Source organism: Oncorhynchus nerka, linkage group LG3 (genome assembly GCF_034236695.1).
Source record: "Oncorhynchus nerka isolate Pitt River linkage group LG3, Oner_Uvic_2.0, whole genome shotgun sequence".
Taxonomy (NCBI): Eukaryota; Metazoa; Chordata; class Actinopteri; order Salmoniformes; family Salmonidae; genus Oncorhynchus; species Oncorhynchus nerka.
In genome coordinates, this window is record NC_088398.1 from 38,242,216 (window position 1) to 38,269,568 (window position 27,353).

General features: G+C 41.5%; 1 protein-coding gene across 1 annotated transcript in view; it reads left to right on the top strand.

Annotated features, from left to right (window-relative positions):
* The window catches only part of LOC115107604 (collagen alpha-1(XVIII) chain-like), a 186,592-nt gene that overhangs the window by 50,414 nt on the left and 108,825 nt on the right, over positions 1 to 27,353 (top strand). The window lies entirely within an intron of this gene.

Genomic DNA, 27,353 nt, shown 5'->3' on the forward strand with positions numbered 1-27,353 from the left:
TTAATTGATCTTCTTGGCTTCCCTGTGACATGGGGTGCTGTAAATGTCCTTGAGGGCAGTGTGCCTCTGGTGATGTGTTGGGCTGACTGCACCACCCTCTGGTGAGCCCTGTATTTGCGTACGGCGCAGTTGTCGTACCAGGCTGTGATGCAGCCGACAGGATCCTCTCAATGTTGCATCTGTAGTAGTTTGTGATGGACTTGAGGGCCGAGCCGAATTTCTTCAGCCTCCCGAGGATGCTCTCTGACAGGGCTATCCATGTGGTGCAATTCTCATATGAAGACTTTTCCTACAAGCCCAATACTTTGATGGAGTAATGGGCTAATGACCCAGATGTTGTGACAACCTTAATGACAACCCTAATAATATAATACAATTCTAAACCATTGCATGGCAGTCGTATGTTTTTCAATACATTTATTAGAAAACAGATCTATATAGTGCATTTGGAAAGTATTCAGACCCCTTAACTTTTTCCACATTTTGTTACGTTACAGCATTATTCTAAAATGGATTTTTTTAAAATTAAACATTCCCTCATCAATCTACACACAATACTCCATAATGAGAAAGCAAGACCCTACCCTCCCCCGATTGCTCAGTTTTGCTTGGCACTCAGTTCTAGGAAGAGGCTTGGTGGTTCCAGACTTCCTTTTAAGATTGATGGAGGCCACTGTGTTCTTGGGGACCTTTAATGCTGCGTAAATGTTTTGGTACCCTGCTCCAGATCTGTGCCTCGACAAAATCCTATATCGGAGCTCTACGGACAATTGGCTGGGTTTTTGCTCTGACATGCACTGTCAACTGTGGGACCTTTATATAGACAGGTGTGTACCTTTCCAAATCATGTCCAATCAATTGAATTTACCTCAGGTGGACTCCAATCAAGTTGTAGAAACGTCTCATGGATGATCAATGGAAACAGGATGCACCTGAGCTCAAATTCAAGTCTCATAGCAAAGGGTCAAAGTATTTTATTTTTTATATTTAATTCATTAGCATTTTCTTTTTAAATAAACTGTTTTTGATTTGTTATTATGGAGTATTGTGTGTGTATTGAGGGGACGACGATGATTTAATCAATTTTAGATGGTATAGAATGCCTATAATGTTATGTATTCACAGGTAGTGCACTACAAAGGTTGAAGAAGCAATAATCCAAGCAGCAGCTCCATACTATTTGTCAGACATAGAGAGCTGATACTGTATACTGGTTGTTGAGGTGGGATTGGCGTGGGGTGTCCGTGGGTGGCCTTTTGATCATTTTGGTTGGAATGCATGGGGGACAGCTACTCTCCCTCTGGCAGACAGCATTTGTTTCCCATCTTTTCATCATTTTGATGGGCGCCCTTTGTTCCGATATCCTCCTCAGAATTGCACGTCCAACCCCACCCCACATTCTCTTTCCTTTTCTGCTGGTCTTGTATGGGAAAATACCCTGTAAAAGTAACAGGCTATTCCGTTGTTTTCTTTCCCAAGATAAATATATGTGCTTCAAATCCTGAGGGGACAAACATTCTTGTCAGATGCACTTGATGAGTAATAGAAACGGTCGTTGTTGCGGATGGAACATTTGTGAAAGAACATCAAGGTTAAGGCCACATTTTAAGGATGTCAGGCTTGTCTTTTCATACTGGAAATGGGCGCTTTTCTCCTTTTTGTCTATATAACTTTGTGGATTTTGTTCAAGTTCATTTCAAATCAAATCAAATCAAATTTATTTGTCACATACACATGGTTAGCAGATGTTAATGCGAGTGTAGCGAAATGCTTCTAGTTCCGACAATGCAGTAATAACCAACAAGTAATCTAACTAACAATTCTTATGCACATTGTAAGGGGATAAGAATATGTACATAAAGATATATGAATGAGTGATGGTACAGAGCAGCATAGGCAAGATACAGTAGATGGTATCGAGTACAGTATATACATATGAGATGAGTATGTAAACAAAGTGGCATAGTTAAAGTGGCTAGTGATATATGTATTACATAAGGATGCAGTAGATGATATAGAGTACAGTATATACATATTCATATGAGATGAATAATGTAGGGTATGTAAACATTATATTAGGTAGCATTGTTTAAAGTGGCTAGTGATATATTTTACATAATTTCCCATCAATTCCCATTATTAAAGTGGCTGGAGTTGAGTCAGTGTGTTGGCAGCGGCCACTCAGTGTTAGTGGTTGCTGTTTAACAGTCTGATGGCCTTGAGATAGAAGCTGTTTTTCAGTCTCTCGGTCACAGCTTTGATGCACCTGTACTGACCTCGCCTTCTGGATGATAGCGGGGTGAACAGGCAGTGGCTCGGGTGGTTGTTGTCCTTGATGATCTTTATGGCCTTCCTGTAACATCGGGTGGTGTAGGTGTCCTGGAGGACAGGTAGTTTGCCCCCGGTGATGCGTTGTGCAGACCTCACTACCCTCTGGAGAGCCTTACGGTTGTGGGCGGAGCAGTTGCCGTACCAGGCGGTGATACAAGCCCGCCAGGATGCTCTCGATTGTGCATCTGTAGAAGTTTGTGAGTGCTTTTGGTGACAAGCCGAATTTCTTCAGCCTCCTGAGGTTGAAGAGGCGCTGCTGCGCCTTCTTCACGATGCTGTCTGTGTGAGTGAACCAATTCAGTTTGTCTGTGATGTGTATGCCGAGGAACTTAAAACTTACTACCCTCTCCACTACTGTTCCATCGATGTGGATAGGGGGGTGTTCCCTCTGCTGTTTCCTGAAGTCCACAATAATCTCCTTAGTTTTGAAGACGTTGAGTGTGAGGTTATTTTCCTGACACCACACTCCGAGGGCCCTCACCTCCTCCCTGTAGGCCATCTCGTCGTTGTTGGTAATCAAGCCTACCACTGTTGTGCCGTCCGCAAACTTGATGATTGAGTTGGAGGCGTGCGTGGCCACGCAGTCGTGGGTGAACAGGGAGTACAGGAGAGGGCTCAGAACGCACCCTTGTGGGGCCCCAGTGTTGAGGATCAGCGGGGTGGAGATGTTGTTGCCTACCCTCACCACCTGGGGGCGTCCCGTCAGGAAGTCCAGTACCCAGTTGCACAGGGCGGGGTCGAGACCCAGGATCTCGAGCTTGATGACGAGCTTGGAGGGTACTATGGTGTTAAATGCCGAGCTGTAGTCGATGAACAGCATTCTCACATAGGTATTCCTCTTGTCCAGATGGGTTAGGGCAGTGTGCAGTGTGGTTGAGATTGCATCGTCTGTGGACCTATTTGGGCGGTAAGCAAATTGGAGTGGGTCTAGGGTGTCAGGTAGGGTGGAGGTGATATGGTCCTTGACTAGTATCTCAAAGCACTTCATGATGACGGAAGTGAGTGCTACGGGGCGGTAGTCGTTTAGCTCAGTTACCTTAGCTTTCTTGGGAACAGGAACAATTTCCCTTCGATCCAGATGTTATAATCCCAGAAGTCAACATCTCCTCTTCCTGACTTCCGCATCTGATCCGTCTGCTCTTCACTGAGGTGAGAAGGCGGATAACAGGACCTGGGCGCCAGCTGCATTCATACACATCTAAATGACGGCTCATTATCTAGCCATCCCCAAACCCCTCCCCATGCACACCCCCCACCTACCCTTTCTCTTTGAACTATATTGATGACCAAATCACAAAGCCCTAATCTTCGTTCCTGTCTGACTCAGGGTGAGACAGACTACAGTGAATTCAGTCCATATTTCAGCTAACGGATACTTTGCTCTCGTGAGCAAGACACAATTGATAAGATTCTTGTAAGGCAATAATTGGGAGAGAGAACTTTGCCAGCAGCATGGAGGACAGGGCTTGACATTTGGGGACCATCTCCCTCATTTTTTTTTTAGGAAGATGCCTCGAATTGCTCCGAGTGCTTGTTTATACTTCTGCTGGCCTGCTGCCCCTGCACGAGTAAAAGCACTGTTCCTCAAAGCACCCTCCCCTTCCCAGCAAAACAGCTGCTGTCTGCAATGTCCCCCACCCACCTCCACCCAATCACTCCCCCTGCTCCTTTCAATGGAGATTTGGAGCAGGAGAAAGCCCTCTTTCAGTTTGCGAGATTGATGGTTGCAGTCAAAGTGACAGCTGTGGATTTGTGGTCTGGGTTAGATGCTGCTAGGGTTGTCAACACCGGGGCAGTCTTAACATTTGATGGTTACTCCCATATAACCAGAATTAAACCAGATCGACTGCAAGTTGGATTGGGATCAAGTGGCTGAGCTTTGTAGTGTGTGTATTTATAAAGCCCTTTTTATATCAGCAGATCTCACATATTGCTTACACAGAAACCCAGCCGAAAATGCTGAAGGAGAACTCCATAGAAAGGCAGGAACCTAGGAAGAAACCTAGAGAGGATCTAGGCTTTGAGGGGTGGCTAGTCCTCTTCTGGCTGTGGCCTGTCGATTATAAGAGTACCATTTAAGGCTGGATCATTCTTCAAGAGGTTCACAGATGACCAGCAGTGTCAAATAATAATCCGTGGTTATAGAGGGTGCAACAGGTCAGCACCGCGAGTAAATGTCAGTTGGCTTTTCATAGTTGAGCATTCAAGTGGTCAAGACAGCAGGAGAAGGAGAGAGAGAGAGAGAGAGTCAAAACAGCAGGTCCGGGACAAGGTAGCACATCCGGTGAAAAGGTGAGGATTCAATAGCCGCAGGCAGAAAAGCAGAAACTGGATCAGCAGCACGACCAGGTGGACTGGGGACGGGGAAATCCAGGAGTTCTCTGGGCAGGTAGTCCTGAGGCATGGTACTAGGGCTCAGGTCCTCTGGGAAGGGAGAGCGAGAGAGAGATGGGAGAATTAGAGGGAGCATATGTAAGATCACACAGGACACTAGATAAGACAGGAGAATTACACCAGAAAGGACAGACTGACCATAGTCCCCCGGCGCACAGACTATTGCAGCATAGACACTGGCAACACAACAAGGGGGGTCGGGGCACACAGTGACCCTGTCTGACGATACCCCCGGACAGGGACAACCAGGCAGGATATAACCCCACCCACTTTGACAAAGCACAGCCCCCACACCACCAGAGGGTTATCAACAGTACACCAACTTAATTCATTGAGACATGGCAGAGTATAGCCCACAAAGAGGTCCCCCACCGCACGAGCCTGAGGTGACGCTAAACTTGACAGGAAGATCACATCAGTGACTCAACCCACTCAAGTCGAAAAAAAGCATGGCACGACTTGATGCACCCCTTCTCGGGACGGCATGGGAGACTAGCAAGCCAGTGACTCAGACCCATAACGTTTACTCCAGTGCCTTGGCGTTCACCTTCGCATCCTCTGGGCCAGACTACACTCAATCATAAGACTCAACACTTCAGTGGGTCCTAAGTCGAGACTTAAAGGTCGAGACCAGTTCTAGCCTTAACAGTAAGCCAAAGGCTAGCACTAAAGTAATATGATCAAATGTTTTGCTTCAATTAGCAATATTTACAGTAGCACTAACTTAAGTGTATTTAATGCTATATCTGTGTAGCCGGAGAGCAGAGCATTGCATTAGTCACATCTTGAAGTGACAAAAGCATGGATAAGCTTTTCTGCATAATGTTTCTACAAAAAGTTTCAGATTTTTTGAAATGTTAAGAAAATTGAAAAAATCTGCTCTTGAAATGTTTTTCATATGCTCGTCAAAAAAGATCAGGGCCCAGAGTAACGCTGAGGTCCTTCAGTTTTATTTGTGACGACTGTACACCCATCGAGATTAATTGTCAGATCAAACAGCAGTTCTCAGTTTCTTGGGACCAAGAACCAGCATCTCTGTTTTGTCCGAGTTGTTTAAAAGTAACAAATGTGCCACCATCCACTTCCTTATGTCTGAAACGAAGGCTTTCAGTGTAGGGGTTAAACCATGTTTCATCGAAATGTACAGCTGTGTGTCTTCTGCATAGCAGTGAAAGTTGACGTTGTGTTTCCGAAGGACATCCCCAAGAGGTAAAATATATAGTGAAAACAATAGTAGTTCTAAAATGGAAACTTGAACACCGACGCTTACGATAGATTTTTCAAAGAACAAACCATCCATTAGTTGTGTGAAAGCATTTGTTGTGTGAAAGAGACAAATGGTTCAGTCTCACTCTTAGTTGTACAGTTGAAGTCGGAAGTTTACATCCACATAGGTTGTAGTTATTAAAGCTTGTTTTTCAACCACTCCACACATTTCTTGAAAACAAACTATAGTCTTGGCAAGTCGGTTAGGACATCTACTGTGTGCATGACACAAGTAATTTTTCCAACAATTGTTTACAGACAGATTATTTCACTTATAATTCACTGTATCACTATTCCAGTGGGTCAAAAGTTAACATACACTAGGTTGACTGTGCCTTTAAACAGCATGGAAAATTCCAGAAAATTATGTCATGGCTTTAGAAGCTTCTGATAGGCTAATTGACATCATTTGAGTCCATTGGTGTACCTGTGGATTTATTTCAAGGCCTACCTTCAAACTCAGTGTCTCTTTGCTTGACATCATGGGAAAATCAAAAGAAATCTGCCAAGACCTCAGAAAACAAACTGTAGATCTCCACAAGTCTGGTTCATCCTTGGGAGCAATTTCCAAACACCTGAATGAAGTTACCACTTTCATCTGTACAAACAATTGTACGCAAGTATAAACACCATGGGACCACGCAGCCATCATACCGCTCAGGAAGGAGACACGTTCTGTCTCCTAGAGATGAACGAACTTTGGTGCGAAAAGTCAAAATCAATCCCAACAGCAAAAGACCTTGTGATGATGCTGGAAGAAACCGGTACAAAAGTATCTATATCCACAGAAAAACGAGTCCTATATCGACAACCTGAAAGGCCGCTCAGCAAGGAAGAAGCCACTGCTTCAAAACCGCCATAAAAAAAGCCAGACTACGGTTTGCAACTGCACATGGGGACAAAGATTGTACTTTTTGGAGAAATATCCTCTGGTCTGATGAAACAAAAATAGAACTGTTCGGCCATAATGACCATCGTTATGTTTGTAGGAAAAAGGGTGAGGCATGCAAGCCAAAGAACACCATCCCAACTGTGAAGCACGGGGAGGCTTGCAAGCCAAAGAACACCATCCCAACTGTGAAGCGCTTTGCTGCAGGAGAGACTGGTGCACTTCACAAAATAGGTAGGAGAATTATGTGGATATATTGAAGCTACATCTAAAGACATCAGTCAGGAAGTTTAAGCTTGGTCACAAATGGGTGTTCCAAATGGACAATGACCCCAAGCATACTTCCAAAGTTGTGGCAAAATGGCTTAAGGGCAACAAAGTCAAGGTATTGGAGTGGCCATAACAAAGCCCTGACCTCAATCCTATAGAAAATGTGTGGGCAGAACTGAAAAAGCGTGTGAGAGCAAGGAGGCCTACAAATGTGACTCAGTTACACCAGCTCTGTTGGAAGGAATGGGCCAAAATTCAACCAACTTATTGTTGGAAGCTTGTGGAAGGCTACCCAAAACATTTTACCCAAGTTAAACAATTTAAAGGCAATGCTACCAAATACTAATTGAGTGAATGTAAACTTCTGACCCACTGGGAATGTAATGAAAGAAATTACATCTGAATAAATCATTCTGTCTACTATTATTCTAACATTTCACATTCTTAAAATAAACCGGTGATCCTAACTGACCTAAAACAGGGCATTTTTACAAGGATTAAATGTCAGGAATTGTGAAGAACTGAGTTTAAATGTATTTGGCTACAACTGTAGATGTACTGGTGTAAATGCACAGAGGAGCGAAGGAGACAAGACCTTAATACATGAGAAAATCACCATGCCTCAAAAATCAGATGCTCATAAAAATGGAAAATAACAAAACCTTGATTATTGCGATACTGGTATTTGGAGTATTGCCCGAAAACAAATTCAAATTAATTCAATATACTACCTAGCCCTACCTATACACTCTTCCTCCCACATCTTCTGTCCCTCACTTACTCCCGCTCACACACAAGTGGCTTTTTCCTTCTCAGTTCTTCCTGTGACATCCAAATGTGTGCGTGGCCTAGTCAGTGTTCAAGTAGTCTTTGAAATTGTTGAATGGGTAAATATATATATATATATTTTTCAGGTGTTAACATATCATACAAAATGGATGACGTAGTACACAATTTGTTAATGTAGTACACAAGAAACGGGTACCCGATTTGGCTCGTGAGCACAACTTTCAAAACTAGTGGCTGAAATTATCTCTGATTTGGGAACTCCCTCTTGTGGTTGAGGTGCCATATTGCGTTGCATCGGTGAACTGGATAGAATTGGTTCTCGTTTTTTTTTCTCATCTCAGGTGAGTCGGTATGTACTGCTGTTTGCCAAGAGGATGTATTGTCAAAACATTGGCACTGTTAGAAATGTTTCATGGCCACATGTCAGAATATTATGATATGGCAGCTTATTGAAGATAAATTCTTACACATTGTTTGTATCCTAATAAACATTGAAGCACAAATAATGTTAGTTCTTGATCCAGTAAGAGTAATTTCTTTGGAAACCTCATGTCTTTGTTAGACATTTTTGGGGTCTAAATTGGATGTTCATGTACTTTTATTTATTAAATATTATATGAATCCTATTCTTTAAAATGGCCAATTTTGGTGCAATCAATCATCTTAATTTCTCAGAGATACAATTTATATTTTTACAACATAATGTTGCTGGAATTCTAATCTTATGTTTTGAACTACAGAAACGATTTAAGAATAATCTGAGATGGTGGGTGTCAAAATCCTCACACACACAAACACACACACACACATTTGCTCTTATATCCGTTTGGATGAAGGCCCAATTGGTTCATGGAAAATAGATTCTTATAGAGTCAAAGGGGCAGGGTTTTCATCATGACTAATTCAACTCAATTTAACTGAATTGTTATATTCTATATATTCTAAATTGTATGTGTAGCGGCAGGGTAGCCGAGTGGTTAGAGCTTGGACTAGTAACCGGAAGGTTGCAAGTTCAAACCTCCGAGCTAACAAGGTACAAATCTGTCGTTCTGCCCCTGAACAGGCAGTTAACCCACTGGTCCTAGGCCGTCATTGAAAATAAGAATTTGTTCTTAACTGACTTGCCTAGTTAAATAAAGGTAAAATAAAATGTATTACTGTTTGCAATTTTACCAATTTAAAGAACTGTTAGGTCATAGAATTGTATTTATGTAGATATCCTTCTAATTTGTATTTTCTATCAAACAATCTGAACTCTAGTGTTTTTTGTTGGGTTACACAGTCAGCGTCACTTAAACAAATGACAAATATAACAAGGGAAAAAAAGCACATTCCTGTTTCCATCACAGCTGTCATTACTTTTTATTATTATACGCAGTGACTTTACTCCTATAGAAACTGGATGGAAACATGGTTTGTTTGGCAAAGTTCACTTTCTCAGGTGGTAACTTGAATTGCAGAGTACAGTTATTACAGTGTTTTCAGAAAGTATTCACACCCCTTGACTTTTTCTAAGTTTTGTTGTTACAGCCTGCATTTAATATTGATTAAATTTAGCTTTTGTGTCACTAGCCTACACACAATACTCCATAATTTCAGTGGTATTGTGTTTTTTGAAATGGTCACACATGAATTCAAATTGAAAAGCTGAAATGTCTTGAGTCAATAAGTATGGCAAGCCTAAATACGTTCAGGAGTTAAAAATGTGCTTAGTAAGTCACATACAGTGCCTTGCGAAAGTATTCGGCCCCCTTGAACTTTGCGACCTTTTGCCACATTTCAGGCTTCAAACATAAAGATATAAAACTGTATTTTTTTGTGAAGAATCAACAACAAGTGGGACACAATCATGAAGTGGAACGACATTTATTGGATATTTCAAACTTTTTTAACAAATCAAAAACTGAAAAATTGGGCGTGCAAAATTATTCAGCCCCTTTACTTTCAGTGCAGCAAACTCTCTCCAGAAGTTCAGTGAGGATCTCTGAATGATCCAATGTTGACCTAAATGACTAATGATGATAAATACAATCCACCTGTGTGTAATCAAGTCTCCGTATAAATGCACCTGCACTGTGATAGTCTCAGAGGTCCGTTAAAAGCGCAGAGAGCATCATGAAGAACAAGGAACACACCAGGCAGGTCCGAGATACTGTTGTGAAGAAGTTTAAAGCCGGATTTGGATACAAAAAGATTTCCCAAGCTTTAAACATCCCAAGGAGCACTGTGCAAGCGATAATATTGAAATGGAAGGAGTATCAGACCACTGCAAATCTACCAAGACCTGGCCGTCCCTCTAAACCTTCAGCTCATACAAGGAGAAGACTGATCAGAGATGCAGCCAAGAGGCCCATGATCACTCTGGATGAACTGCAGAGATCTAAAGCTGAGGTGGGAGACTCTGTCCATAGGACAACAATCAGTCGTATATTGCACAAATCTGGCCTTTATGGAAGAGTGGCAAGAAGAAAGCCATTTCTTAAAGATATCCATAAAAGTGTCGTTTAAAGTTTGCCACAAGCCACCTGGGAGACACACCAAACATGTGGAAGAAGGTGCTCTGGTCAGATGAAACCAAAATTGAACTTTTTGGCAACAATGCAAAACGTTATGTTTGGCGTAAAAGCAACACAGCCATCACCCTGAACACACCATCCCCACTGTCAAACATGGTGGTGGCAGCATCATGGTTTGGGCCTGCTTTTCTTCAGCAGGGACAGGGAAGATGGTTAAAATTGATGGGAAGATGGATGGAGCCAAATACAGGACCATTCTGGAAGAAAACCTGATGGAGTCTGCAAAAGACCTGAGACTGGGACGGAGATTTGTCTTCCAACAAGACAATGATCCAAAACATAAAGCAAAATCTACAATGGAATGTTTCAAAAATAAACATATCCAGGTGTTAGAATGGCCAAGTCAAAGTCCAGACCTGAATCCAATCGAGAATCTGTGGAAAGAACTGAAAACTGCTGTTCACATCCAACCTCACTGAGCTCGAGCTGTTTTGCAAGGAGGAATGGGATAAAATTTCAGTCTCTCGATGTGCAAAACTGATAGACATACCCCAAGCGACTTACAGCTGTAATCGCAGCAAAAGGTGGCGCTACAAAGTATTAACTTAAGGGGGCTGAATAATTTTGCACGTCCAATATTTCAGTTTTTGATTTGTTAAAAAAGTTTGAAATATCCAATAAATGACGTTCCACTTCATGATTGTGTCCCACTTGTTGTTGATTCTTCACAAAAAAATACAGTTTTATATCTTTGTTTGAAGCCTGAAATGTGGCAAAAGGTCACAAAGTTCAAGGGGGCCGAATACTTTCGCAAGGCACTGTATGTTGCATGGACTCACTCTGTGTGCAATAATAGTCTATAACATTATTTTTTTAATGACTACCGTAGCTCTGTGCCCCACACATACAATTATCTGTAAGGTCCCTCAGTCAAGCAGTGAATTTCAAACACCGATTCAACCACAGAGACCAGGGAGGTTTTCCAATGTCTCACAAACAAAGGCACCTATTGGTAGTTAAAAATGTATATATTTTTTAAAGCAGTTACTGAATATCCCTTTGAGCCTGGTGAAGTTATTAATTGCACTTTGGATGGTGTTTAACATTGTACTGTAGTTACTCCACAATACTAACCTAATAGCCTGTACAGAATACAATATTCCAGAACATTTTGCAACGACGCACTAAAGTAATACTGTACAAAATGTGGCAAAATAATTAACTTTTTGTCCTGAGTACAAAGTGTTACGTTTGGGGCAAATCCAATACAACACATTACTAAATACCATTCTCCATATTGTTAAGCATAGTGGTGGATGCATCATGTTATGGGTATGCTTGTAATCATTACGGACTTGGGAGTTTTTCAGGATAAAGAAATAAACGGAATTGAAGTAAGCACAGGCAAAATCCTAGAGGAAAACCTAGTTCGGGCTGCTTTCCAGCAGACACTGGGAGATGAATTCACCTTTCAGCAGTAACCTAAAATTCAAGGCCACGTCTACACTGGAGTTGCTTACCAAGAAGACCATGAATGTTCCTGAGTGGCAGTTACAGTTTTGACTTAAATCTGCTTGATAAATACATCTACTTAACCAATTTGACAGAGCTTGAAGAATTTTGAAAAGAATAATGGGTAAATGTTGTACAATCGAGGTGTGGAAAGCTCTTAGATTTACTCAGAAAGACTCCCAGCTGTTACCGCTGCCAAAGGTGATTCTAACGTGTTGACTGGGTGTGAATACTTATGCAAATTAGATTTATTTATTACATTTTCAATGAATTGGCAAACATTTCTAAAACATTGTATTTTCACTTTATCATTATTAGGTATTGTGTGTAAATGGGTGTGAGGGAAAAAACATATATGTAATCCATTTTGAATTCAGGCTGTAACACAGCAAAATGTGGAATTATTCAAGGGGTATGAATACTTTCTGAACTGTAGGTAGGTCATATTGGGCAGCGGAGGGAGCCACTTGCATGAAGATGATTTTCCATCCCCTACTGTGTGACCGGTACCACAGAGGCCCATAAATTGTATCTATGCATCCTGAACTGCCTTGTATTTTGGAAAGGAACATTGTACTAAGTGTATTATTATTGTAACTAGTGATGGGCGAACAAATCAATAGTAACATGTCGTGCTATTACACTGAGCAAAATTTATAAACCCAACATGCAACAATTTTAAAGATTTTACTGAGTTACAGTTCATATAAGTAAATCAGTCAATTTAAATAAATGCATTAGGCCCAAATCTATGGATTTCACATGACTGGGAATACAGATATGCATCTGTTGCTCAAGAATACCTTCAAAAAAAGAAGGGAAAAAAAGAAAGTAGGGCATGGATCAGAAAACCATTCAGTATCTGTATGTGACCACCATTTGCCTCATGCAGCATGACACATCTCCTTGGCATAGATTTGATCAGGCTGTTGATTGTGGCCTGTTGAATGTTGTCCCATTCCTCTTCAATAGCTGTGCGATGTTGCTATTGGTGGGAACTGGAACATGCTGTCGTACACATTGATCCAGAGCATCCCAAACATGCTCAATGGGTGACATGTCTGGTGGGTATGCAGGCCATGGAAGAACTGGACCATTTTCAGATTCCAGGAATTGTGTGCAGATCCTTGTGACATGGGGCTGTGCATTATCATGCTGGAACATGAGGTGATGGCAGCAGATGAATGGCACGACAATCAGCTTCAGGATGTCGTCACGGTATCTCTGTGCATTCAAATTGCCGTCGATAAAATGCAATGTGTTTGTTGTCCATGGCTTCAGTCTGCCCATACCATAACCTCACCGCCACTATGGGGCACTCTGTTTACCACATTGACATCAGCAAACCGCTAGACCGTACCACACCATACACGCTCGTGTCTGGCATCTGCCGGGACATTTGAAACTGGGATTCATCCGTGAAGAGGACACTTCTCCAGTGTGCTAGTGGACATCGAAGGTGACCCTGGTGAGAACAAGGATCACGCAGATGAGCTTCCCTGAGATAGTTTTTGACAGTTTGTGGGGAAATTCTTTAGTTGTGCAAACCCAGAGTTTCATCAGCTGTCCGGGTGGCTGGTCTCAGACGACCCTGCAGGTAAAGAAGCCGAATGTCCACAGCTGCACATGGTCTGCGATTGTGAGGCCGGTTGTGCTGCCAAATTGTCTAAAATTGTTGATTATGGTAGAGAAATTAACACTCAATTTTCTGGCAACAGTTCTGCTGGACATTCCTTCAGTCAGAATGCCAATTGCACGCTCCCTTGACATCTTGAGACCTCTGTGGGATTGTGTTGTGTGACAAAACTGCACATTTTAGTGTTCTTTTATTGTCCCCAACACAATGTGCAGCTGTGTAATCATAATTCTGTTTAATCAGCTTCTTGATATGCCAAATTTGTCAGGTGGATGGATAAAATTGGTTAAAGGAGAAATGCTCATTGACAGGGATGTAAATGAATTAATTTACAACATTATAGAGAAAAAAGCTTTTTGTGTATGTACAATTTCTGGTATGTTTTATTTCATCTCATGAAACATGTGATCAACACTTAACATGTTGCATTCATATTTTTGTTCAGTATACAGTACATGTAAAAAGTTAACACGCCACTACTCATTCAAGAGTTTTTCTTGATTTGTGCTATTTTCTACATTGTAGAAGACTAGCGACGACATCAGAACTACGAAATAACACGTATGGTATGGTATCATGTAGTAACCAAAAAAGTGTTCAACAATTATAAATACACTGCTCAAAAAAATAAAGGGAACACTTAAACAACACAATGTAACTCCAAGTCAATCACACTTCTGTGAAATCAAACTGTCCACTTAGAAAGCAACACTGATTGACAATAAATGTAACATGCTGTTGTGCAAATGGAATAGACAACAGGTGGAAATTATAGGCAATTAGCAAGACACCCCGAATAAAGGAGTGGTTCTGCAGGTGATAACCACAGACCACTTCTCAGTTCCTCTGCTTCCTGGCTGATGTTTTGGTCACTTTTGAATGCTGGCGGTGCTTTCACTCTAGTGGTAGCATGAGACGGAGTCTACAACCCACACAAGTGGCTCAGGTAGTGCAGCTCATCCAGGATGGCACATCAATGCGAGCTGTGGCAAGAAGGTTTGCTGTGTCTGTCAGCGTAGTGTCCAGAGCATAGAGGCGCTACCAGGAGACAGGCCAGTACATCAGGAGACGTGGAGGAGGCCGTAGGAGGGCAACAACCCAGCAGCAGGACCGCTACCTCCGCCTTTGTGCAAGGAGGAGTAGGAGGAGCACTGCCAGAGCCCTGCAAAATTACCTCCAGCAGGCCACAAATGTGCATGTGTCTGCTCTAACGGTCAGAAACAGACTCCATGAGGGTGGTATGAGGGCCCGATGTCCACAGGTGGGGGTTGTGCTCCACTTTTTTGGTTACTACATGATTTCATATGTGTTATTTCATAGTATTGATGTCTTCACTATTGTTCAATAATGTAGAAAATAATCAAAAATGACAAAAAACCCTTGAATGACTTGGTGTGTCCAAACTTTTGACTGGTAGTGTATATTGTGAATCGACCATAAGTTTGAAAAAATCGAGATATGATTCTCGCCCAGGCCATATCGCCGAGCCCTACTTGCTTTCCAGTTGCCGATCAAAGCATAGTAAAAAGCCTACTAAGCCCAACAACAATACGTGGCTGGCTATGTGAAAATCGTTTCAATTGTTTTAAACTCAGTTTTTCACAATTCCTAACATTTAATCCTAGTAATAATTCTAAGATCAGTTAGGGCCACCCCTTTATTTTAAGAATGAGAAATGTCAGAATAATAGTCGAGAGATTTGATTTATTTCAGCTTTTACTTCTTTCATCACATTTCCAGTGGGTCAGAAGTTTACATTCACTCAATTAGTATTTGGTAGCATTGCCTTTAAATTGTTTAACTTAGGTCAAATGTTTTGGGTAGCATTCCACAAGCTTCCCACAATAAGCTGGGAGAATTTTGTCCCATTCCTCCTGACAGAGCTGGTGTAACTGAGTCAGGTTTGTAGGCCTCCTTGCTCTCACACACTTTTTCAGTTCTGCTCACACATTTTCTATAGGATTGAGGTCAGGGCTTTGTTATGGCCACTCCATTTCCTTGACTTTGTTGTCCTTAAGCCATTTTGCCACAAATTTGGAAGTATGCTTGGGGTCATTGTCCATTTGGAAGACCCAGGCTTTAACATCCTGATTGATGTCTTGAGATGTTGCTTCAATATATCCACATAATTTTTGATCCTCGTCATGCCATCTATTTTGTGAAGTGCACCAGTCCCTCCTGCAGTAAAGCACCCCCACAATATGATGCTGCCACCCCCGTGCTTCACAGTTGGGATGGTGTTCTTCGGCTTGCAAGCCTCCCTCTTTTTCCTCCAAACATAACGATGGTCATTATGCCAAACAGTTCTATTTTTGTTTCATCAGAACAGGACATTTCTTCAAAAAGAACAATCTTTGTCCCCATGTGCAGTTGCAAACCGTAGTCTGGCTTTTTTTATGGTGGTTTTGGAGCAGTGGCTTCTTCCTTGCTGAGCAGCCTAATTATTTAATTTGTTCAAAATAGTTTAACCAGCTTTTTTTGTGTTGCAATAATCACTGATCTGGCTTTCAAGTTGGTCTATGAAAATGACCTTTTTTTTGTTACAAATCTAACTAGAACTGTGCATAATGCACATCGACTAATAATTACTAACTTCTTGCATTAGGCTATAAAAAAATGTACACAGTTCTCATTAACAATCTCTCAAGCCCACATGCTAGATTAGCCAGCTAATCTTTCAGTTTAAATTTTAGCTAACTTAGATCTATTTACTAGCTAATGAAGTGGAACAGTTGAATTGTTAACACACCCTTCTGTCTGTCTCCAACTGTTTGAGAAGCATGTTAGCCTGTCCACTTTGTTCAGATGTTGAAATCTAGTGGCCTACCGTATTTCTCCTAATGAGAGCGAGTTGCCAATTCCAAATGTAATTGTGTTTCATGCTTATTGCAGATCTATAAAACAGACTAGACAGCAAGTATAACAGTCTTTGGCTAAAATGCTGCTAGCGGTACGTGGTACCCTAATATATAAAAAAAAGTGTTTCTATGGGCTTATTTTGGAACTAAGCTTGTCACCGGCCTTCCCGCATTTGAGACAACGACTCCCATTGTTAGGGAGGAGACGTTCACCTCATTATATACAGATCTCTGGCGTAAATGGGAGTACACAGCACAGAGGAGCGAAGGAGACGAGACCACAATACAACACGAGAACAAGCAGACCTAAATGCTCATAAAAATAACAGAACCTTGACTATTGTGATAATTGCATTTGGAATATCGTCCAAAAACTTTCAAATTAATCTAATTAATTCAATATATTGCACAGCCCTACCTATAAACTCTCCCACATCCTCTGTCCCTCACTTACCCCCGCTCTTTCACACACAAGTAGCCTATTCCTTCTGTTCTTCCTGTGCCATCCAAATTTGTGCATCGCCTAGTCAGTGGCCAAGTAATCTGGGCCCGGTTTTCCAAAAGCCTTTTAAGGCTAAATTCATCGTTAAAGAATCATAGGGTCCTATGGTTCTAAGATAAACTTAGCCTTCAGATGCTTTTGGGAAACCGTGCTCAGGTTGCTTGCTAGCTAGGTAACATGTCTAGCTAGCTAAACAAATTATAATATATTTAGTCATTTAGCAGATGCTATTATCCAGAGCGACTTACAGGAGCAATTAAGATGAAGTGCCTTGCTCAAGGGCACATCAACAGACTTTTCAAACAGTCAGATCAGAGATTTGAAGCAGCAACTTTTCAGTTACTGACCCAATGCTCTTAACCACTACCCACCGCCATAATGTTTGTTATAGCGGCATGCGAGTAGTTTAAAACGGCCAACGACATCCGCACAAATCCGCGGCAGAAAGAAAAAACATAGTTCCGGTAATCTTGGGAATAACTTTTACATGATTTTTGCTAGAGGTACATGGTTTTCAGTGATGTTGCTAAGACTATAGATGTATTCTGCCTTAAAAAGGTTCCTTGAGGAAACATGCTCTCGCGGTCTCTCTCGCTTTCCCTCAGTCTCTCTCTCTACTGTATCTATTTGACTGGGCTGAGTTTCTATGGGCTACATTATCCCAGGTTGTTCAGGAATGTAGCGTTGAAGTTGGTGGATGCTGCTTCTGCTTGCCTGAGCAGGACCGTAAGAATCCACAGGGCTGAACTGGCTCTGGGGTTTGTCTCTACAGGATAGGTTTGTCCAAAGTACGAGGCTTCCGAGAGCAGGCCTGAAAAGATGGCTGTCAAATTAACTCCCCTCCCACACTCCTTGGTTTGAACCTCCTCCAACCTTCCTTGTCCGCCTTTACTCAATCTCCATAAACACGTCTCCGACATTTTCTGCCTAAAATGGCTTTGTGAACTCTGCATTATAGCCTTTTCAAACGTTCCTTCAGGTGCTGCAATAGTGCCCTGTGGAACTTGTGTGTATACACACACATAAATGATGGAGTCTACAGCATGCTACAGGACAATCTTTCTCAATCCCTCGCTGGTTGCACATATTTGCTTTGGACCAGCACTAACACACCTAATTCAACCAGAATGTGTTGAGTCTCACAGTTATGGATTGAGAAACCTGGCTATTTTGATTTGATTTGATTTATAGTCACAGCAGTTCTGGAGATATTATTTTGAGTGCTGCCATCTGCTGGAGACTTCATGATTACCACTGATGGTGTCATGACAATAGCTATATTAACATCATTGGCTTTCACGAAGGACATGAGGGGAGTTGAGAGGAAATTGATGTTTTGTCGGTGTACAAGCCTACTCAACAGTTTTGTCAGGTCAGCTGAATGGGGAGTAAGTTGTTGGACAGGGACCAGATACTCCTCCTGTCTGTTGTTAAGTTTAAAAACCTCTTAGTATTTTGTTTTCGAGGTGACTCATCCCCTGTGTACACAGCAAGAGAATCAGTTTAGCCAGTCAGACCTCCAGTGAGTTTGCATCTCAACGCCCCCATGCTTTTTCCAATTCCTTTTCTCAAGAGTCAAACTTATGAAAGTTCTGGTAATCGCTGTATTTCTTCAACCCTTTTGTGGTTGACCTGCTTTGTGGTTTCCTTTGCGTTTTGTGTGGTAGGTACATTTATTAGATTTTATCACAATATTTGTGTTTATTTCTGGTCTGCTGTTGGCGCATACCTAGATATATGTATTATACTGCCCAGCTGTGACATTACACTATATATGGCCACAGGGGTTTGTGCAGACAGTCATATACAGTACTAGTCAAAAGTTTAGACACACCTACTCATTCCGGGGTTTTTATTTATTTAGACTATTTTCTATATTGTAGAATAATAGTGAAGACATCAAATCTATGAAATAACACATGGAATCATGTAGCAACCAAAGAAGTGTTAAACAAATTAAGATATATTTTAGATTCTTCAAAGTAGCCACCTTTTGCCTTGAGAGCTTTGCACACTCTTAGCATTCTCTCAACCAGCTTCATGGTGTAGTCAGCTGGAATGGATTTCAATTAACAGGTGTGCCTTGTTCATTTGTGGAATTTCTTTCCTTAATGCGTTTAAGCCTGTCAGTTGTGTTGTAACAAGGTAGGGGTGGTATACAAAAGATATATGGTAAAATACCAACTTTGAAAGTTTCTTAAAGTGCAGTCGCAAAAACCATCAAGCGCTATGATGAAACTGGCTCTCATGAGGACCGCCATAGGAAAGGAAGACCCCGTGTTACCTCTGCTGCAGAGGATAAGTTCATTAGAGTTACCAGCCTCAGAAATTGCAGCCCAAATACATGCTTCACAGAGGTCAAGTAACGGACACATCTCAACATCAACTGTTCAGAGGAGACTGCATGAATCAGGCCTCCATGGTTGAATTGCTGCAAAGAAACAACTACTAAAGGACACCAATAATAAGAAGACTTGCTTGGGTCAAAGAACACGAACAATGGCCATTAGACTGTTGGAAATCTGTCCTTTCGTCTGATTAGTCTAAATGTGAGTGTTTCTGGTTCCAAACGTCGTGTCTTTGTGAGACACAGAGTAGATTAATGGATGATCTCCTCATGTGTGGTTCCCACTGTGATGCATGGAGGAGGTGTGGGGGTGCTTTTCTGGTGACACTGATTTATTTAGAATTCAAGACACACTTTACCACAGATTTCTGCAGCGATACACCATCCCATCTGGTTTGTGCTTAGTGGGACTATCATTTGTTTTTCAAGACATCTCCAGGCTGTGTAAGGGCTATTTGACCAAGAAGGAGAGTGATGGAGTGCTTTATCAGATGACCTGTCCTCCATAATCACCCGACCTCAACCAAATTGAGATGGTTTGGAATGAGTTGGATTGCAGAGTGAAGGAAAAGCAGCCAACAAGTGCTCAGCATACTGTATGTGCTTCTATACCTGCATTGTTTGCTGTTTGGGGTTTTAGGCTGGGTTTCTGTACAGCACTTTGAGATATCAGCTGATGTACGAAGGGCGATATAAATAAATTTGATTTGTATGTGGGTACTCCTTCAAGACTGTCTGAAAAGCATTCCAAGTGGTGGTGGTCGAGAGAATGCCAAGTGTGTGCAATGCTGTCATCAAGGCAAAGGGTGGCTACTTTGAAGAATCTAAAATATATATTTTTTTACTTGTTTAACACTTTTTTGGGTTGTGTACTGCATGATTTAAATGTGTTATTTCATAGTTTTGATGTCCAAACTTCTGACTGGTACTGTAGTTGTGGGTTTGTGGGGTCATGCGAATGTACATACATATGTTTGTGCGTAATTGAGGGAGTGTGTATATGAATGCGTGACAGGAAGTTAAAGTCAACTGAAGTGTGTTTTGTGTGTAGAAGTGAATAGGAATGTGAGTAGGTAAAGTGATCAGTGTGTGTCATTTGATAAGCCTGTGTCTGGAGTCCATATACCAGGGCCTGTTTATTCACCATGGCCCTGGCATTACGGTGACTCCCAGCAAGAGGCCAATGACCCTAGCTAGCTGTAACAACAAGGGAGAAGGCGTGGGATATGAAGGGGGGATGCACACAGGGCTCACATTACAGTTAATATTTTTCATTTTTAACTTTAGGAGTGATACCAGAAAGATGATAAGCATGGAAATCAAACAATTTTCTGCTTCATGTCCCTGTTTTTCCATGAGTTATCATATTGATGGGCATTCAACTGCCCTTGTCCACTACAATTTACAGTGCCACTCATGATTATTTCTACAGCCACCTCCTCCCGTCGATGCCCCTTGGTTCGATGCCAAGTGCATATCCGCCACAAGATTCCTTCACAGATCCCTGAGACTTAATGGAGAATCACAAGTTCCCACAATGTTTTGGGCTCTGGCCAAAGAAGATATTACATCCAATAGTTACCACTTGATGTAACATGCACACTAAGGCCAAGTTGTTGTAGGCTGCTTTTCACATAGGGTTTCTTAGTTTTGTAGTTAATTTGATACCAAGCTCAGATGTGATTCCTTCCCACAGTAAGCCTCTGGGTCTTGTTCAGTGTGCACTAAACTGAAGAAAACAGTCTGAAACAGGGAGGAACCACCTGGATTGTCCAATAAGAAATATTTATTTTAGTTTTCTGTTGCAAAACGTTTTTAAAGGTTTCCTGTTGCGTGCCCTAATGAACACAACCTAGGCGTTTCTGTCTGCAGGGGGACTTGAGAAGTTCCCCTGCTACATCAAAAGCTAGTATCTTCATTCCTCTAGAATTTAAATTAATAGTATATTTATATATTTTTAAGGACAGTCATGTATACTGAACAAAATTATAAATGCAACAAAACACAAATGTTTTTGAGGGAGAGCGCAATTGGCATATGCTGACTGCAGTAATGTCCACCAGAGCTGTTGCCAGACTATTGAATGTTAATTTCTCTACCATAAGAATTCCACCAGAGCTGTGCCCCTGCATAGTCATGTGACATCCATAGATTAGGGGCTAATGAATTCATTTCAATTGACCGATTTCCTTATATGAACTGTATATCAGTAAAATCATAGAAGGAAATAAGTCAATTGAAATAAATTCCTTAGGCCCTATTCTATGGAGTTAACATGATATGGGTGGGCCTGGGAGGACATAGGCCCATCCACTGTGGAGCCAGGCCTAGCCAATCAGGAGTTTTTCCCCACTAAAGGGCTTTATTACGGACAAAAATACTCCTTCGTTTCATCAGCTGTCCGGGTGGTTGGTCTCAGACTATCCCGCAGGTGAAGAGGCCGGATGTGGAAGTACTGGACTGGCATGGTTACATGTGGTCTGCGGTTGTGAAGTCGGTTGGACTTACTGCCAAATTCTCTAAAACTATGTTGGAGGCAGCTTATGGTAGAGAAATTAACATAAAATTCTCTGGCAATAGATGTGGTGGACATTCCTCCCTCAACTTGAGACGTGTGGCATTGTGTTGTGTGACAAAACTACACATTTTAGAGTGGCTTTTTATTGTCCACAGCACAAGGTCAGTGGTTCAGATATCATTAGTTAAAGCAGTGAAGTTTCAAGTTTGAGCATTTAAAAGTTAATGAGCATTTATTTGTAAGTTTTAACCACGACAACTGAAATACTTGGATTTTTACATTGTTAACATGAGGAAAATGGGCCACATTACTCCGTTTTAAATCCTTAAAGTACTAACCTTATCCCAAGGCACCACAGTGAAAAAACAAAAAAAGTATGGTGTCCAAGTTTCTTATAATTGAACTCTGTTGCCTTTGTTAGACATAACAGTGCATACATTACACAATCCTTGCAAATAATTACATGCCTCATGTCCACGACAGGATGTGGACATGAAAGAAAAATGAGAGCTCTTCACTGTTCGACTGCACTCAAGGTACATTTGTTCCGTGGAGAGATCCTGTGTTGAAAACGCTTGGGCGCTGTCACTCAGAAGGCAGCTTACGCGGCATCCGTTTTTAGAATTTATCTCTCAGGGATTTCCAGAAATAAGTGTGTTTCCTGATGCGGAGGAGACTCCGGCAGAGCACACACCAAGCTGAGGATATTCATGGCCTCCCACTCTTTTCGCCAGACTTCCAACCGATATGAAACCTTGCAAACCCTGTGAACTATCTCTATCACGCATTACATTTCACATTTAAGACACATTTAGGCCCTGCCCATTCATTTCATAGCTGCACTAAAAACACTCTAGTTGGATTTCTCCAGACAACTGCATCCATGCTAAGTCTTTGTTCTACTCAACAGTATAATTCTCTCTTTGGGTATGGTGGGAGGCAGAAGGCTCTGGCATCTGATGCACAGTGACTGGACTTGGAGAGGGAGGGGCACACACACACAAAGCCGATATCAGAAAAGGGGCAGGATGTGTCTGTGCACGGTTAGAAAAAAATCTACCACACACACTTTAAAAAAAAAAGAGTTTTATAACCGACAGGTCGGATGTGAGAGCAACGGAGGAAACTAGCTCTGTGATCACGATTGGGCGAATGCATAGGACAACACATTAAATCCTCCTTCATCCTAATCTGTGAGAATCAAAGAGGGAGATGGGTGTTGTGGATTTATATGAAGTTGTAACCGGAATGAAGGGGTGGTAACTTGGACTCCACATTGAAGTAATTCAATAGACTGCTTTATCTGAAAGTTGTGACTTGTTCATTTCCTTAGAAAACAGGCAAACAATGGGAGACAAAAGACATTCATTATAACAGTGTTGTGCTAATATCTTCTCTGGTGAGGGAAAATTAGAGTATGAGTTCATTAACCTTTTGTTTCCGGTGTCAAGTGATCATTATCCATTTCCAAATCCCCTTCCCTGTCTTAATTACAAACCTCATGTGGGGAGAAACGCACAAGAGCGATTTACCAGTATAGTTCAATCGCTGGATGTCTGCAGGTTTTCCGTGGGTTACAGTAGACTTTTGTTGTTTTACTGAAGGCTAAGTGTAGTCGATCCAGTACATTACCCTAAGCACTGCATGCATTTATTGAATTACAGCAGAAAAAGGGTCTGCTTTCAGTGCCTGGTTTAGTATGTTATTTTTGTATTTTGTCATTAACTGCTGGCACGCCAAACATATACCTGAAATATTTTCCCTGGGAATGGAGCTCAAATGGACTTAAATGCAGATTAATGGTAGTCCTATTTAAAGGTGCAGTGCAGTTAAAATGTGATTTCCTGCTAATTTAAAAATATATATATATTTCCACACTGAGGTCGACACAACACTAAAAATTGTGAAAATGTTAATTATTCCCCTTTTGTCTTAGGGCTGTCTGGAATTTCAGCCTGTTCAGGTGGGATGGAACTTCTGGTTGAGGGAGTGGGCTCGAGACCACCCTATCAGCCAATCAGGGCTGTGTATGTAAATATCTTCACATCTGACTGAGCATTTCAAGGACCAAAGGAGGCTCAGGGAAATAAATCATAAAAAATATATCTTAGTTATTTTCGTTAAATAATCCATTATTTATTAGATTAACAGTGATGATTTAAAAGTACAATTACAAAAACTGCATAGGGGCTTTAACAGTTTTACAGTAGCAACCCTGCCTTTTAGTCCTCTTGGAAAAGTTTTGCAATGTTTCCCCTCAGATCCAACAAATGGTCTTTTGCATGTTACAACCAAAGCATCACTTCCTCGTAGGAAGTGACTGTCATTCTTCCTTTTGCACAAGCAAACTGCCAGTATATCCTGTGCAATGGGGTTACCTCCCTCTCTCCCTCAAGGGGCAAGCAAGCATGCATCCCAAGAGGAGGCCACTGAATCAATATGCATTCCAACATGCTCCAACTTGCTTTTTGAGACTTAACTAAATTAACTTAACTCAGGATGGATGACTGCCCATGTTCGCACAGTAGACTAGCCTGTATCGTATTAGAAGATCATGCTTCAGTAATACTGTTTCACCTTAGACCCTTTTCTTCACAGCCCTTCTAGAAAAGTGCTTATTTTGGAGAAATAACACAAAACTTGATTATACCAGTAAGTCCCAGACCAAGTTAATTACCTATTTATTTAACTATTTTTGTTCCCATTAGATACAGTAGAAGCTTTGATAAACAAGACATGACATTCTCTTGGACTGACAGCGATTGTATGACCCTGAATCTCAAAAAAATTGTTTGTTCACCACCTCCCCCACTCGCCTCAAACTAACATGGAGACTCCAAGACAAGGGGTGAATGAGACCCTCACTGACCCTGAGCTATGCTGAGACACAAGTCACGCCAAGGGATAAAGTTGTCATGCTATTGTGAAGAGATTTCCATTGACAAGACTCCCCAACATAGGACCACTGAAAATGATATGGGGGCCGTGGGCAATGCGTTTGCGGTTGAGTTCCTCTGTCAACAAGCAGAAACTATACACAGCCCCAGCATGTCTTTAAAAAAAAAAGCCTTGTGCTATTAGAGAGCGACACAGCCCCTCTTCCTTAGATCGCAACGCTCCCATTAGCAGATGTCAAGGGTCTCTGTCAACGTCCCCCACAGGCCATCCTGGAACCAGTCTGAACAAGACAGTGAGACCTAGGATTACTATGTAACCACACGCAGCATGGGGCCCCAGAAGCAGGGGGGCCTAGACAGAGTGGAAAATTAATTATGAGGTAGGGCAGGAGACAAAGATTTATGTGAGACTTGGGAGGGAATGGTATGCACAGGGGATGGGAGAGAGAATAAGTGAAGAATTTTTGTACAAGTTCATCCACCTTCGATCCACCCTGATATGTGTTCTTGATAGAAACCCGAGTACACAGAGTTCATTTTGCCAGGCGATATGTTTTGATTGCTCTCAAACTTAATACAACTCTGGGAAAGTCCCTCTTAAGAAATGATGTGATTACTCATCTCTGGATCATAGAATTCGATTTTGATCTCGTGTTCCTAGACAAATGTATTGTTAAATGTATCGTTGCATTACTGGCTCTGTCAGATAGCTAATAAGCTATTTTATACTGTTTGGTGAAACGAATGTGTGAATGTGTTCACTGCATTGCTGTATTTTTATCTTTCACACAAAGATAAAGAATGTAATTTAATGTCATGTTTGTTTATATCCCTCTATACTTGAGATCAAATGACAGAGGTAGAGAAGAGCAAGACCATAAAACCCTGAACACTCACTTCTCATGCTCCTACTTGTAATGTAAAGATTCACAGATGGTCAAGGGAGCCCAAGCAGTCCAAATTAAAAGCATGCATCGGTCAGAAAATGGATTAAAATGTTACTAATAGCAGGTTCACTAATGTTTTACTCCGAAAATACCTCATCTGTTGACTGAATTGATGCATCCTCTCCTTCGGTTCAGTAGCCCATCAAACCTTTATGCATGTACAGTAACTGCATATGACTGTCAGATAACAACTGTGTGCACAGTGCTGCTCAGTGCTACAACTGCTCGTACCAACGAGAGGTTGGCCTGTCCCTGTTCTAACAGGATACACCTGTGTGACTCCTTCACCATTCACATTGTCAAATAATAGGCTTTATTAGTTGAGTGTCAACCAATGTAATTTGCTGGATCAGTGTTACCAAGTACACTCTATATTTTTTTACTGGAGTTGGAGACAACTAATGTTCAACTGCTGGTTGGGGTTTTCAATCATTCAGATTTTATTTTGATTATTCACGTTCACAATAAGAAATAGTTTTGATAGTTTTGCTTTAAACGGTCAGTGTATTTTGTCATTTTTACATAGGGTACAGCAGTCCTTTTTGCGAGCTGCGCATGGTCAGGGCAGTCATTGGTCAGGGATGGAGAAACTCAATGTAAAATTCCAAACGGTCTAAACCATTCGCTTTGGAGACTGGGTAAAACATAAATATTGACATAGCACTAGCTCAAAACATTTATCTGCAAAAAGTACAAGTTAATCAGTGGGTGATGGTGATTTCAAATAATACGTTGGGGGAGACGACAAGCATAAATTGCCTCCGCCTCTAATCTGATAGTGGGGTGGAAGATGCTCAGTCTTCCCTATGGCTCAACTCAGGTGCCTACACACACACACTATGAGACGGCCATTCAGATTAAAGAAGTCATCCCATCAGCAACACATTTTAATTCAATTTGTTTTGTTTAAAAAAATCTAACCTAATCGCAAAAAAATATAAATGCAACATCCAACAATTTCAAAGATTTTACTGAGTTAGTTAATATAAGGAAATCCGTCAATTGAAATAAATTCAATAGGTCCTAATCTATGGATTTCACATGACTGGAATGCAGATATGCATCTGTTGGTCACAGATAGCTTAAAAAAAAAGTAAGGGCAAGGATCAGAAAACCAGTCAGTATCTGGTATTTGCCTCATGCAGAGTGACACATCTCCTTCGCATAGAGTTGTTTATTGTGGAATGTTGTCCCACTCCTTTTCAATGGCTGTGCGAAGTTGCTGGATATTGGCGAGAACTGGAACACACTCGTTCATGTGAATCCAGGGCATTCCAAACATGCTCAATGGGTGATTCATCCGTGAAGTGCACACTTCTCCAGCGTGCCAGTGGCCATCGAAGGTGAGCATTTGCCTACTGAAGGAGGTTACGATGCCGTACTGCAGTCAGGTCTAGACCCTGTTGAGGACGACGAGCAGCAACTCTGGTGGACATTCCTGCAGTCAGCATGTCAATTGCACACTCCCTCAACTTGACTGTGGATTTGTGTTGTGTGACATAACTGCACATTTTAGTGGCCTTAACTTGTCCCCAGCAGAAGGTGCACCTCTGTAATGATTATGCTGTTTAATCAGATGTCAGGTGGATGGATTATCTAGGCAAATGAGAAATTAGCACTAACAGGGCTGTAAACAAATTAGTGCACAAAATGAGAGAAATAAGCTTTTTGTATATATGGA